The sequence below is a fragment of the Mus musculus genome, chromosome 15 (assembly GCF_000001635.26).
Source record: "Mus musculus strain C57BL/6J chromosome 15, GRCm38.p6 C57BL/6J".
In the NCBI taxonomy this organism is placed as follows: Eukaryota; Metazoa; Chordata; class Mammalia; order Rodentia; family Muridae; genus Mus; species Mus musculus.
In genome coordinates, this window is record NC_000081.6 from 87,084,346 (window position 1) to 87,097,904 (window position 13,559).

General features: G+C 46.0%; 1 long non-coding RNA gene across 1 annotated transcript in view; it reads left to right on the forward strand.

The window, feature by feature from the left end:
- The first annotated feature begins 13,147 nt into the window (after positions 1-13,147).
- A930027H12Rik (RIKEN cDNA A930027H12 gene) overlaps positions 13,148-13,559 on the forward strand; it is a 156,531-nt gene continuing 156,119 nt past the window's right edge. The window contains exon 1 of the long non-coding RNA NR_167712.1: positions 13,148-13,408. This is a non-coding gene — a long non-coding RNA (RIKEN cDNA A930027H12 gene). The remainder of the gene's footprint in view (positions 13,409-13,559) is intronic.

Genomic DNA, 13,559 nt, shown 5'->3' on the forward strand with positions numbered 1-13,559 from the left:
AGTATCTCACACACATATCCACAAGCCTACTGAACGGGTGATAAAATGTCTCCCATCATGAAAACCTCATTCTCAGTGGCCCATTGTGTCTTATTTCTGGCATTTTCTGCACCCACCCACTTGTCTTCCATCTTAGAAATGTCCTTCCTTTGCCAACATAATAGACTTCAGTCCAAGCCCTGTTCCCTGAAAACAAAGTCCCCAGTGTGATGGAAGGCACATGCCAGCCATGCCATGCCCATGCCACAGTGGTTTGCCAGCCAGCACCAGCTGTAAAGCCAGAGGTGTTCTGCGGCAGCTTATGATTCTTCCATAAGCTTGAATCTGGGTGTGTGGTGCTAGCCTGTGCTACTTGAGTTGAGTTCCTAACAGAGAAGCTCTATCCATCTGAGATGGGCACTTCCTGCCCATCAGCCTCCCAGATATGCATTTGCTGTTTCCTAATCCAGCTGCTCCAACTATGCAAACCCATCATCAGCCAGGGGTAGTGGGGTCAAAGTGTGCAGCCTGTCACTCAACCGTGCCAGACAAACTCTCACAGTTTATTCTTCTGAATACTTGGAGTGCACCTTTGCCTCTTTTGCAGTGAACAGAGAAAGCTGAGTGGTGGGATAGGAGAAGCTCAGCCAAAGAGAGACTTACATGTCTTGCTTGTTCTTGGGTAAACTTGGCTCCAATATAGTCAATACAGAGTTCAAAGGTCAACTATCACACCGGAGGTTTCCTTGACGCTCCTGCTATTTTCTGTGCCTTCCCTGATAGAGGACAGGATGCTGTGGGTATTGCCTCCTCTTGGACTAAGGAGATTCTCCTGGACCAACACTGGCTTGGGTTGAGGTTCTTAACTTGTTTATGCCGAGGTGACCTCAGTACTTGCCATCCATACTTTGGAGTAAGGGTTCAGCCTAACTGTGATTCTGTTCTTGCCTGGTCCCCATCCATGGCCAAACAGTGTAGAACCTTATAGACTCAGTCTTGGAAGGAAACCTGTCGAGTCAGTGCATTAGAACTAGTAGTACCTGGTTACCTTGAGCCAACCCCCCATCCTCTACCAACTCCAAGGAGTGCCTTATCACGATGGCTTGTGATCATTAACAGACCCAAAGTGTTGGCGTAGAATCAGTAATTTCCATTCTTTTGACACCCTCACTCCTATAAATCTCTTCCTGCTCAAACCACTTTCTGCTCCATCTTTCCCATTGCAGTAATTCCTGTACCCTTCCCTCCATTGGCCTGACCACTCTTCTTGGCTGTGTTATGACAGGCCAGAGGGCAATTTTTCTCTTAACTAAGTGACCGTAGCAGTAAGCACCTTTACCTTGGTGCATGGCAACTGCAACATAGAGAAGAGACCCTGATCCATTTCCATTGTGCCCAAATTCACTAAGGTGATCTGTCTGACGTTGCAGCCTGGGAATCTACTCTACAACCAGGGCTCTAGTCTCACCACACACACACACACAGAGAGAGAGAGAGAGAGAGAGAGAGAGAGAGAGAGAGAGAGGGAGAGGGAGAGGGAGAGGGAGAGGAAGAGGGAGAGGGAGAGGGAGAGGGAGAGGGAGAGAGAGAGAAGACTGTTGACCCCCAAATTTATGCTACTTTGAAGTTCTAACACACAGCTCCCCAAACCATAAATTATTTGGAAACAGGATCCTTACAGATATGATGAGCTAAGATGAGGTTATAAGGGTATAGGCCAGGTCCTGAACTCATACAACTGCTGTCCTCAGCTGCCTTTCCCCCAGTCCTAGTTGATGCAGATGCTCAGGGCAACTACCATGAGTAAGAGAAGGAAAATCAGGATGGTACACCCAAAAGTCATGAAGAGCAAAGATCTTCAGTACCCACTAGAAACTGGGAGACAAGCGCAGCACCCATTTCTACCCCTGCTCCCAAGCTTTGGGGGAACCGGAACCAGCTCTCCTGTGTCCTGTTACCTAGATCTCATACCTCTGGTTTCAGGATTTCAGGAATCAGGGGTTGGGGGTGGGTGGTACATTTAATTTTTAATACATTACTTGGATTTGAGCCACCTAAGCTATGGTGATTAGCAAAGCATCTTATAGCTGCCTTAGCAAAGACTACACACACACACACACACACACACACACACACACACACACGAATACATACAGAGAGATGATATACATACACAGAGAGAGAGACAGAGACAGAGAAAGAGCCAGACAGACACAAAGACATAGGAAGAGAAAAAAGAGAGGCACTGAATTCGCTAATGTAAGATATATTCTAGGGAGTAATGGTTTTTGGGCCTTTTTCATTCATTTTCTGATGCTATGATAAAAGACCATGACCAAGGAAACTTAAAAAATGAGTTTAATTTATCTTAGGATTCCAGAGGGCTAGAGTCTATGGTGACAGAACAAGCCAGGTGACAGGCCGCTGGAGCAGCAGCTGTGAGTTCACAACCTAGTCCACAAGCAGGAGGCAGAAAGAGCATTTTGGAAATGGCCTACAATTTTTAAAACCTAAAAGCCATGCCCTAGTAAGACACTTCAACCAGCAAGGCCACGCTTTCTAATCCTCCCCAATAGCCACCAACTGAGGACTAAGTGCCCAAATGCCTGAGACTTAAATCTTTGGACCTCAAATCTGCTTTTTCCCTGAACTGACAGCTACATTGCTCTCCACAAAGGTACAGCTTCCTTCTGCCCCTTCACCTGTTGGGGGCTGCACATCCCTCTCTCACTAGAACCAACCAGGGTATATATTCAGGGAGTCCACCGTGTGCTCAGCCAGGACCAAATGCTACTGAGTCAACTCTGAGATACCATCCCTGTGCTTGCTGAGCAGATCTTTCTTGTGTCCCCTACATTTGCCTGGGACGGCCTATAGAAGTCCTTGCTGGGCTTCTCCTTGAGCCCTGTCTCATGGTCATCTCTCCCAGGAGATCATCACTCGTATTACAGTGGCCCTGTGTCATGTTGATCTCCCCCTCCCCCCACCCCCACTGTCCCTGATGGAGGGACATATAGAGACAGGTTCGGCTAATGTCCACTGGCTTGACCAGAGTTTCCCCTGGAAATCTTGTTTCTTGACTAATGAAGCTTCCGGTCTGAAAAATATCCCTGAGAAAGGGCTGCCCATCAGCGTGATGGGCAGTTATGGGCGCGCTATGGATATTTGCTGCATTTAATGGAATTGAATTTCCTAAAAGCCGAACATTTCCTCCATCAAATATCCAATATGTCTTGACCATGAGCAATAGATAGTTCAGCATCCCATCGCTCAGCATTTGTGGCCAAAGACAGACAGTTTGCTAAGGAACAAAGGCACATTGGGATGGGGATCTCCTGAAAGATGTACTGAAGTGCCCATTAGCTCTGTCCTTTGGTAGCCAATGAAGGAAGCTGGGATGCAGCCACTCTCACACAGTACTTATGGAGGAGCTTCGACTTGCTTGTGAGATCACACCGGGTTTTCAATTCTGTTTGGAAGATCATTGTTTCTCAGACGTAGACACCAACCTGCCTTTTAGTACAAACTCAGAGGTCAAGGTGGGATTGGGATCAAGATGCTGGCCTGGATCCTACTTAATATGCTTCCCACTTGGGGGAGAAAGTTGTTGAGACACTAAGAACCCCAGTTGCACACAAATATCTGGAACAACAGTGCTGGAGGTGAGCTGTTAGCCTTGGTGTTTGAAGATTTATTAGATATGTATTTGTATTATTGTAGGTATGTGTTTGTATTATTGTGGGTATGTGTTTGTATTGCTAGAGGTATGTGTTTGTATTATTGTAGTTATGTTTGAATGTGCAGTGAGTGCAGAGGCCAAAAGAAGGCACCAGATCCCCTGGAGCTGGAGTTACAGGAGGTTGTGAGTCACCCAATGTAGGTGCTGGGAGCCAAACTCAGGTCTTCTGGAAGAGCTGCACATGCTATGAACCACTAAAACTATCTTTTCAACCCAGCCTTGTGTTTTAAGTCAAGTTGGAAAATGCCCTGTGGGTCTCTGTAGTTTCAGACACGTTGAGTGCTGTGTATGTGTCATATAACTGGACACATGGGTATGTTATGGACACATAACCTGTCACATAAAATGCACGATACCCATAAAACTTTAATTTTGAAGATGCAATAAATAAATATTTAGGGTCAGGATGCTGTGGACTCTGCAGTTTGGGCTCTAATCCTGCATACCCCAGGAGGTAGGCTACTGCCTATCCTAGGAGGTAGGCTACTGCAGCAATTGTAGCTTGGCTGCTGACTCTCAATAGTAGCTGCACAGTTTCTGAGCCCCATTCAATGATTGGATGAAGCTATCAGCAGCTCTATACATGTGAGTTTCTCTGGCCCACCCAGGATAGTGTTGAGGGGACATTTCACAGATCTTCTCAACATCCTGCTTTCAGGTCTCCATCCTGTGGCTTACCTATCTTCCATTTCTTCCATCTAATTATCTATCCATCCATCAATAACAGGCCTGACCTCAGTGATGGACACCCCTGTAGGTGTTGAGCACGGTGTAACCCACATGTGGCAGGTTACTTCTGTGCCACATGAAAGGTCGTGACAGCCTTACCAACAATGATGACAGAAGGCGACAGGAAGTGAAGTCCAGGCACGTCGAGATTAAAGGCAGACATCAAGATTGACATATGAGAGAAGCCAGTTGGCAGAAAAGACGAGAAGCCTAAGCTCACCTCCATGAAGCAAACAGAGCATGCTCAGGAGAAGCCCTTAATATAGAAATGTGGTAGAGACAGGTGCTATGAAAAATGACCTATAAAGGGTTACTTATCCCTTATCCCTTGGCATTTCTTAGCAGATGTCTTTCCCAGTGCTAGCCCACACCCACTCTCGGGAGCACTTTCTTTCTTTAATAAACTCTCTTTCACTCCCTTAACACATGTCCCTGGGACAATTCTTTGTCCTAGGACAAAAGAACTCAGAAACTTCAGAGGGTGTCCCCAGTGCTCAGATCTGCACCTGTAACAATAGTCCTGACCGGATGCATTTTTAGGTTGACAAACTACTCTTTGCTGTTCCTTTTCTTTTCAATAGTTTGGAAGTGTCTATTGCCCAGTCTACTGGGTAGATGTGTGCTGAGCCTGGAGTACTAGGATATGTGACACTGGAGAGGCCATGAGGCACATGGTGCTGTTAGTACAATGGGCACAGGGTGCTAGAGCAGGGCAGTACAGAGGCTTCCAGGAGAAATGAACCCTACAAAGCAGATTATTCTCAGAAGTGGACTGTGGGCCTACATTCTTGGCCAGGTCTTTGCTGGTCCCAGCCTGCTTTCCTCACGTCATCTCAAGAACAACCCTTGTTATGCAACAAAGAGCTGAAAGGAAGCATGCCCAGCTCTGCTTCCCAACCTGAGATGAGTTTTTATAGCTATGGTTTTCAAAGTTTCTGCCTCTTCCCCATTTCAGATTCTCCTGAAACGAGAAACTAAGAAAGGAGATGAATTTTGCTGTAAATCTGTAAGAAAGCCAAGCCAGAGAAAGTAAGGGATCTGCACAAAGGCCAGCTTGCAGGTCGGCCTGAGTAAGACATGAATATGATCCCTGGTCACGGAATAAAGTTTCTCTCCCTCTTAGGCGAAGACTAAGCTATGACCCTTGTGACAGCTGAGTATACTCCCAGTATCTTCCACAGTGACCCTGAGCTTAATGCACAAATCCCATTTAATGTGCAGCCAGCGTCTGCTACAGAGAATGGCTTCCCACCCGTCACCCAGCCCCAGGTGGCTACAGTCTGGACAATGGACAGTGCATTTGGAGCTCTTGGTGAAAGAGCTCATTGAATTACAGGGCTTTATTCTCCTAATGTATTGGAGACATAAATTGTCCTTATCTCCAGCCATTCTCCACAAGATTAAAAAGGAAATCTGCATTTCTTTGAGGGATGAAGAATAAGAGGCCAGAGGTTGGGTTTTGACACAATGGGGAACAGAGACAACAAAGAAATCCAGACCAGAGTCCATTGCTCATCCCTGTCCATCACTCAGCTGTCCACCTCTATGGAGTGGGGATGTGAAGAAAAGGGGGCTTTGGACCATCAGCTCCTGCTACCCTCTGGGCCTGTGAATTTATGGTGCTAGGTAACTGAGTCTAGCTAAAAGAAGCACCATGGGGCAGATAGGGCAGTCCTGGGGAGGATTCCAACCAACTACTGCCCCACCTGGTGAGCCTGGGTCAGAGAACTTCAGCTCCCTGCACCTCATTTTGTCTCCCCTGAATGTGTGCTTTCTCGCAAAAGAGCATCAAGCCATCTGTGGCCATTTAAATGGAAATTCACTGTAATTAAACTGAGATAGAGAGCTGAGGATGTTGCTTTGTTGGTGGAGCACTTGTCTAGGCACACATACATGCTGGGTTCAATTCTCAGTAACACAGAAACTCGGTATGGTGGTGTATGTACACCTGTGCGGCAAGACGTCAGAAGGCATTCATAGGGGTTTAGCTCATCCTTGGCTACGTGAGGAACTCAATGTCAGCATGAGTTCCCTGTGAGCCTATCTCAAAGAGAAAACAAGGTGTAGGGGAGAGAGAGAGAGAGAGAGAGAGAGAGAGAGAGAGAGAGAATCCCCCAGTCTCTTCAGCTATTTGAAGTATTCAGTAGCCACTAAGGTCTAATGGATATTCCAGGCTGAGATGAAACCTGAAATTCAGTCCTTTGAGGGCATGAGGACTATTTTGAGCAGATCAGTATAAGAACGTAGAATCCAGCCTTTACAGGGGACACAATAGTGCCAGCAGCCTTCCCCCTCTGACAGACGCCCTACTAAAACAATATCTGTGGGTTTTTAATCCATCAGACATCCCAGGATCAGAATTTCACACCCAAGAACTGAATTAACACTGAAGTGGGTATTGGCTATAGGCAACACACACACCCTGCTCTCCGTGCTTCTAGCCTGGGAGCCAGAGAACTTACCTGAAGGCTCCTGCTGTGAACCCCTCTCAGCCTCAAAAGGTGTAAGAGGCTCTTTCTTCCTCCGTGGAGACTCTGATCTCTTCAGAGATCCCAGTGTGCTATCTCTGGTGTTAGCACCCAAACTCTCCTCAGAGCCCCTGCCACTCTGTTGCTCCTCTCCCTGTACACTCAGGGTGTTAATAACTCTTCTAATAAACTCCTTACTCCTAGTAATTAGTCTCAGTGCCCTCTTGAATCTGCCTGCCCCCGTCTAAAACTGAACAAACAACTTGAGGCACTTCCAACCAGGCGGAGCCTCTGGTAGCAAAGTTTGCTTTCTGTAAGTGGAATTCCTGCCTACAAAGGTACTCTGTATCCATAGGGTACAGATGCCCCCTCTCTGCCCCAGGAGGCTAGGCTAATTTGTTCACCTGTGGGAAAGATCCCGCATCAATCACAGAGCAAGCCTCACCCTGTCTGCCTACTGGTTCCATCCCCATCACTTTCTTGCCTCCGTTTCTCTCTCTTTTTCAGCAGGAGGGGGTACGGCATACAGCTTGATCTTTGAGCAGCTTTATAGATGCACACCTGTCTTTAAGGTATACATGTTACTAAACAAGTTTGTTCTTCATTGGTGAATCTGCTTATATTTATGGAATTCATCCCAACAGGACATTGCCAATTACAGAGGGATTTATTGTCGTTCTACATCACACGAATGTGGAAACACCTTATGGGAAAGATCTAGGCTCAGAGCTGTATAGAAGGCAAGGGATGCTGTAGTTGGGTGGTGTGATGTAAGGACTGTAGCCTGGGGAGAATGTTCTGACCAAAATGTAAGGATGTTTCAAGACCTGGCCAAAGGGTTCTTGCTGTATTGTATACACAGAAGCCCAATCAGAAAGGCTGGGGTGTGGGAAGTTGGGATAAAGAGACATGATAGAGCATCATTGGTCAAGATGCTTCACCAAGAGGACCCAGTTCTCCGGAGAGTTCTGTGTTGGGCTAGCTGACAGTGGCAAAGGTTCCAGCTTCTGGAGGAAGGGAGCTTCCAGTACTGGTGGCTAGTGGCTTGTTGTCTTATTTGAACAAGAGAGGCCATTCCTCCTGAGGCACGCAGTGGGTCTCTGGAATGACTATGGCCTTGTCCTGGAGAAATGAGGATCAACCATAATTCTCATCTAGGTCTGATGACAAGGAGGCTTTTTTGCAACGAGCTGATTTACAGGACACAAGAAAGGGGGGCAGTTTGATCCTTACCATGAGCTCAGTGAGAGAGATGATGACCCAACCTGGGGTCTAGAACCATCACGTGCTGCAAGGGAGCCTAGAAAGGAAATCCCTGGCTTAAGGCTTTCATTGAAAAACCAAGCAAGGACAAAACAGTGCTGATGCATGATTCACTGAGTCCTGAAATTAAAAGCACCAACCCATAGACACGCAACAGTCAGTTCAACCTCCCTAGAACCTGCCTTCCCCTGGTAGTCAGAGTTGGCTCAATACTCTTTATCAATTGCTTCAAGGTCTAGGATGGGGACTTCTGGACAGGAAGCCTTCCTAGACAGCTGTCCTCTTTCCTGTATCCAGGGCTACTACTTGACTTGCCCTTAGTCAGACCATCTCCTGTCTGGCTCAAACAACTGTCTTAATAAAAGCTTTGTCCATACTTCCTTGGGTCTTCTTTTATCTATGCTCTCTTTGGGCCCCCAAGCCAGCACCAGCAATAACATTTATACAAATCACATAGGATAATGGGCTTTGGAATATACCCATTCAGGCACATGCTTCCCTGGTTGGTGTCTACAGAAAATGACAATAATCTCTACCTTTCATATTTGTGACAGGAGAACAACAGGACTGTCTCCTCCTCAGAGCAGATGCCCAGTGAGGGAGCTAAGCAGTTTTCTGAGCTCATCAACTGCAGTCAGTGACAGAGTTGCCTCCCTCTGTGGCATGGTCTCTAAAAACCTGTTCCAGCACTGATTCTGGAGCAGACCAGCTCTCCAGGCTCCCCTCTCCTCCCCTCCCCTCCCCTCCCCTCCCCTCCCCTCCCCCTCTTCTCTTCTCTTCTCTTCTCTTCTCTTCTCTTCTCTTCTCTTCTCTTCTCTTCTCTTCTCTTCTCTTCTCTTCTCTTCTCTTCTCTTCTCTTCTCTTCTCTTCTCTTCTCTCTCTCTCTCTCTCTCTCTCTCTCTCTCTCTCTCTCTCTCTCTCTTCTCCATCTTTCTCTGTTTGTCTCTGTTTCCATCTCTGAGTATGTGTGCGTATCTTTCTGTGTGTGTGTCTGTCTGTCTGTCTTTCTGTGTTTTTCTGTCTCTGTCTCTCTGTCTCTCTGTGTATCTCTGTGTCTAAATTTCTCTCTCTCTCTCTCTCTCTCTCTCTCTCTCTCTCTCTCTGTGTGTGTGTGTGTGTGTGTGTGTGTGTGTGTGTACCTAGATCATCCCTCTATTTGCCTCAAGGTCAGTTACCAAACTCGGCTAGTCTGTCCAAGCCCCCCCCCCCCCACACACACACGGTCTGAGAAGGACACACTCTTATTTCCTGATGAGAGGCAATAGGACCAACTGCATGCACTAGACTGCTATGACCCTGTGAATCCCATATAGCACAGAGGGTATGCTAAAGGGACCCTGAGAGACCTCAACATATTTCCACCTGCTCCTGACTGTGTCCGCAAAGATGACTCCAGCATGCATAGGGTTGCAGCGCCAACAAATGTCAGAGTGTCTCTTGTCCCACCACACCCATACTTAATCATTCTCCCAAATTAGTCTGTTCTGATTGCCACAGCAAAATACGATAAACTGGAGTATCTGAGCCACAAAATGATTTATTTGGGTGCTAGAGGCTGGTGATTCAAGATCAAATTGCTGGCAGGCTTAGAGTCTAGTAAGTGTGATTTCCTGTTTCAAACACACCTCCTCACTGTGTTCTGGCACTGTGAAAGGGTTAGACAGATTCCTGGGCCTTCATTATCAGGGCATAAATTGCACTAATGAAGGCTCCATTTTTGGGACTCAGTTCCTCCCATCTTCAGATTATTTCACCTTGGCAGAGAGGTATCATCTGACAAGCATGAGGGAACTCCATCCTTCATAGCAGCCTCCATATTGGTTTGTCCCTTTACCTCAATGTCGTTTTCCTCCCTTCCTCTGAACACATCATCCTGTCCCACATTCTCCATCTTATTCCCCATCTCCAACTCCTGCTCCATGCATGGGTGAACCTGGGTTTAATTTGCACCCTCTCTAGCCTCTCCCTGTTCTACAGTGTCATATACAGTCTGTCCCAACAATTCATTCTCATGCTGATTCCTTTGACAGCTCAAAGGTTCCTCCTTCCATAGAGTGTCTCCTTAGGCCCATGGGAGTCTCCAGGAGCCTCTCTCTCTTCACATGTCTGAACCTACAGGTTTTCTGCTATCTTATCCAAGAACTGCATGTATGAAGGTGTCTTTCAGCCATCCATCTCTGTGTCTCTACATATGGGACAGGTCATCAGCAGCTTCTAGAGGGATTCACCTGGGGGATTAGTAAGGACACCTTCCTGGATTTGGGCGTGACTACATTTAGCATCTCTTCAACTGAGCTGAGAGGAGCTCTCAGGATGTGGGCAGCACCCTGACAGGTCTGTCTTTCTAGGACGCAGACATCTCAGCCAGATCTGGGTCTGTTCTGGGCTGCTTGATACCAGGGTAGGTGACCAAGTAGGTAGGGTGTGGTGGGGCATGGGCTGTTGGGTGATCTTGGTTCTGTGATGAGCAATTCGGTGGAGGCAGGGAGTTGACTTTGCTGTTTCTCTCAGGGAATCCATACCATATGTTTCCTGACTCCAGCCATGGAATGCTTCCTACCCCAGAAACTGCCCTTCAATCTTATCTGTACAGAGTCAATACCCATCCCGTCTACAGGAGTGGCACAAGCTGCAACCCCTGGGGATGGCTGGTGCAAATGTCTGGGAGCACCTGTTCTCCAGGGCTTCCGGATGCTGTGTTGAAGGCAGATGCCAGACAGTTGTGATCCATTTCTAGCTCGCTCATTGTTACTCTAATTTCATCTCAGAAAATGACTGATGGAGAGGGAGAGGCAGAGCAGAGACTAATTCACAGCTCATTCTTCAAAAACAGAAGCAACCGACTGAGCAAGGATAGTAAATGCTTTCCCTTCCAAGGTTGCTGTCACATTGGAAGAGCCTGGCAGTGGCTACTCTTGGGATCTTGACCGGCAGGTGACTATGAACACAAAGCCAGGGATGGTGTGAATGCAACGAGCCAGTTTTGCAAAATGCAGGGAAGGGGTAATGGAGAACCTATTACATACCAAGGTGACCTCAAAACAGTCTCCTTTTAAGTACAGCAAGGACCTTGCCCAGTATCCTTGCTGGGTTGACATTGATATAGTTCTACTGGCCAGAGCTAGGAGCAAGAAGTGCTCTCTGGAGGGATTGCTAACTCTGATGTGCTGGGCAGCATAAATGAAGCTTGTTGTAGGGCGCCTGACTGCAAACGTTACAGGGATGGATGAGCCAACAACACAGGCCAGGTAGAGCAGGGAGTGGAGGGAAGACTTCTGCCTGCATTCTCTTCGGCCTTGGCACCGTCCTCTGCAAGTGAAGCTATTTCTAGATGACTGCTCTGCTACTTGTTTTGAATCTGATAGACTTTGGCTTGCATAGTATGTAACATTTTTCTGTCTGCGCTTGACATGATGTTGTGGGGAATTCATTTCTGTGGTTCTGCATGCTGGTAACCTATCTTTTTATAAATCATTGTGGAATATCCCCCCGTGTTCTTATATCACAGTTAGTTGAATCGCGCTAGTCTCCATAGTCACTGCCACTGTCTCCAGTTTGGGACTTCCATCTCTATGGCCATGTGATTATTCCACAGACATCTTGGTGAATCCATGCATGTTGTTTTGTTGAGTTCACATCTAAGAGTGAACTTGCTGGATTCTGCCTTCTGTGTGTCTATGTCTTTCCTAAATGCTGTCCAACAGTTTTCCAAACTAGCTGTAAAAAAATCTCACTCCCCTGCCAGCAGAATTTGAGTGTTCCAATCACTCCATATCCCTGCCAACACTTGGTGTTGTCAAATCTTTAACTTCATCCTTCTGGGAGACGTATACTGGTTACTGACATGGGTACCCACTCTTGTATCAATTTTTGGTGTTTAGGACACCTAAGGGGAAATTGTCTATTCGGATTTCCTGTCATGGATTTTTATGTCCTCATTGCTTCGGAAGCCTTTGCTATTTGTGTATGATAAATATGTCCTCCCAGTCAATGCTTCGTGAAGGTCCCTGGGGTCTCAATGAGCTCAAGTCTGAATGCAAATATCAATGCAGTGTTCTTATTGTGTGGTGAGTGCAGCTACAGGGCCATGAGACACTCTCCTCCGTTGTCTTTCTTTCATATTGAGATTTATGTCTCCGGAAATAAACTTGGCATGTGATGTGGAAATGACAAGATTTATCTTTGTCCATCAGCAACTCCAATTGACTCAGCCATTTACCGAGAAGACGCTGTTTGGACACCGTGGCCATCAGTCATCCACCTGCTGTCTGAATCTTCTTTACTTTCATCCACAGTGTCCTTGTGTGTCCTTGTTTCAAAACATCCTCTTAAACACAGTACCTTTGCAGTTAATCTTGACCTCTGGCAATGTAATCTCCAAGACCACACTTTCCTTTGACATCTACCCTTTGCAGAGTTAGAGAAATCTCAGAATCAGTTTCTATGTTTTTAAACTCGTTTGTATTTTTCTTGAGATTGCATTAATTCAATGGTTGGTTCTACTTGAAAAGAGCTGATGCTTGACTACTATGTCCTTTAATCCATTTTTTTTGTCTTTTGTTCAAAGTCTCCAAACAGTATTTTGTAGTTTTCTATGAAGAATGTTTGCATATTTTGCTATTTATAGGAATTCTGAGGTCTTTTCAATACTTTTTTAGTGGTGTCCTTTAAGTTTTTATGATTTTAAAGTTGTTTGTTGCATAGAGAACCAACAATGAGCTTTGTGTTTGACCCCATCTCCAACGACTCTGTTAACTAGCTATTCAGAGTCACTTGTAGACAGCCTAGCACTTTCTGAAAGCACGTAATCACTTCAAGGAACAGTATTTTGATTGTTCTTGCTCAACCTTGTGGTCACAATTTGTTTTTCATGCCTTATTGCACTGTTTAGAACTCTCCGAGTAGAAATGTGGCTGATTTGCCTGGCTCCCAACATTGAATAAAAATTCTGGGTTGTTCTGCCTCCAATAGAAGCTTTCACTGTGGTCACCACATAGCTCTTCTTATCAGAAGCAGGGAGCTCTGTTTGCATCAAGTCAGATAAAAGGTTTTAACGGCAATGAAGCACTGGACTTTTCAGATTTATCGGATGTTTCTCTTGAGATAGTCGTTTAATTTCCCAGAGGAGCTGCCCTCAGATTCCATCCTGGATACTTCAAAGTCTATTTTGCCTCATCAGTGAGGAGTTCACATCACTCTGTGATCAAGGACAGGATCTTCCTTCTCACTGGTAATTTGATATACTTTCATTTTCTACCTTTTAGCATTGACCTCCATGTATCTCTGATACCACACTTTCAAGCAGTGGATATCTGTATTTTCTTTTATTAAAAATCTTTGTATTTTAATCAATGTACTTAGTACATATCCATGAAATATAA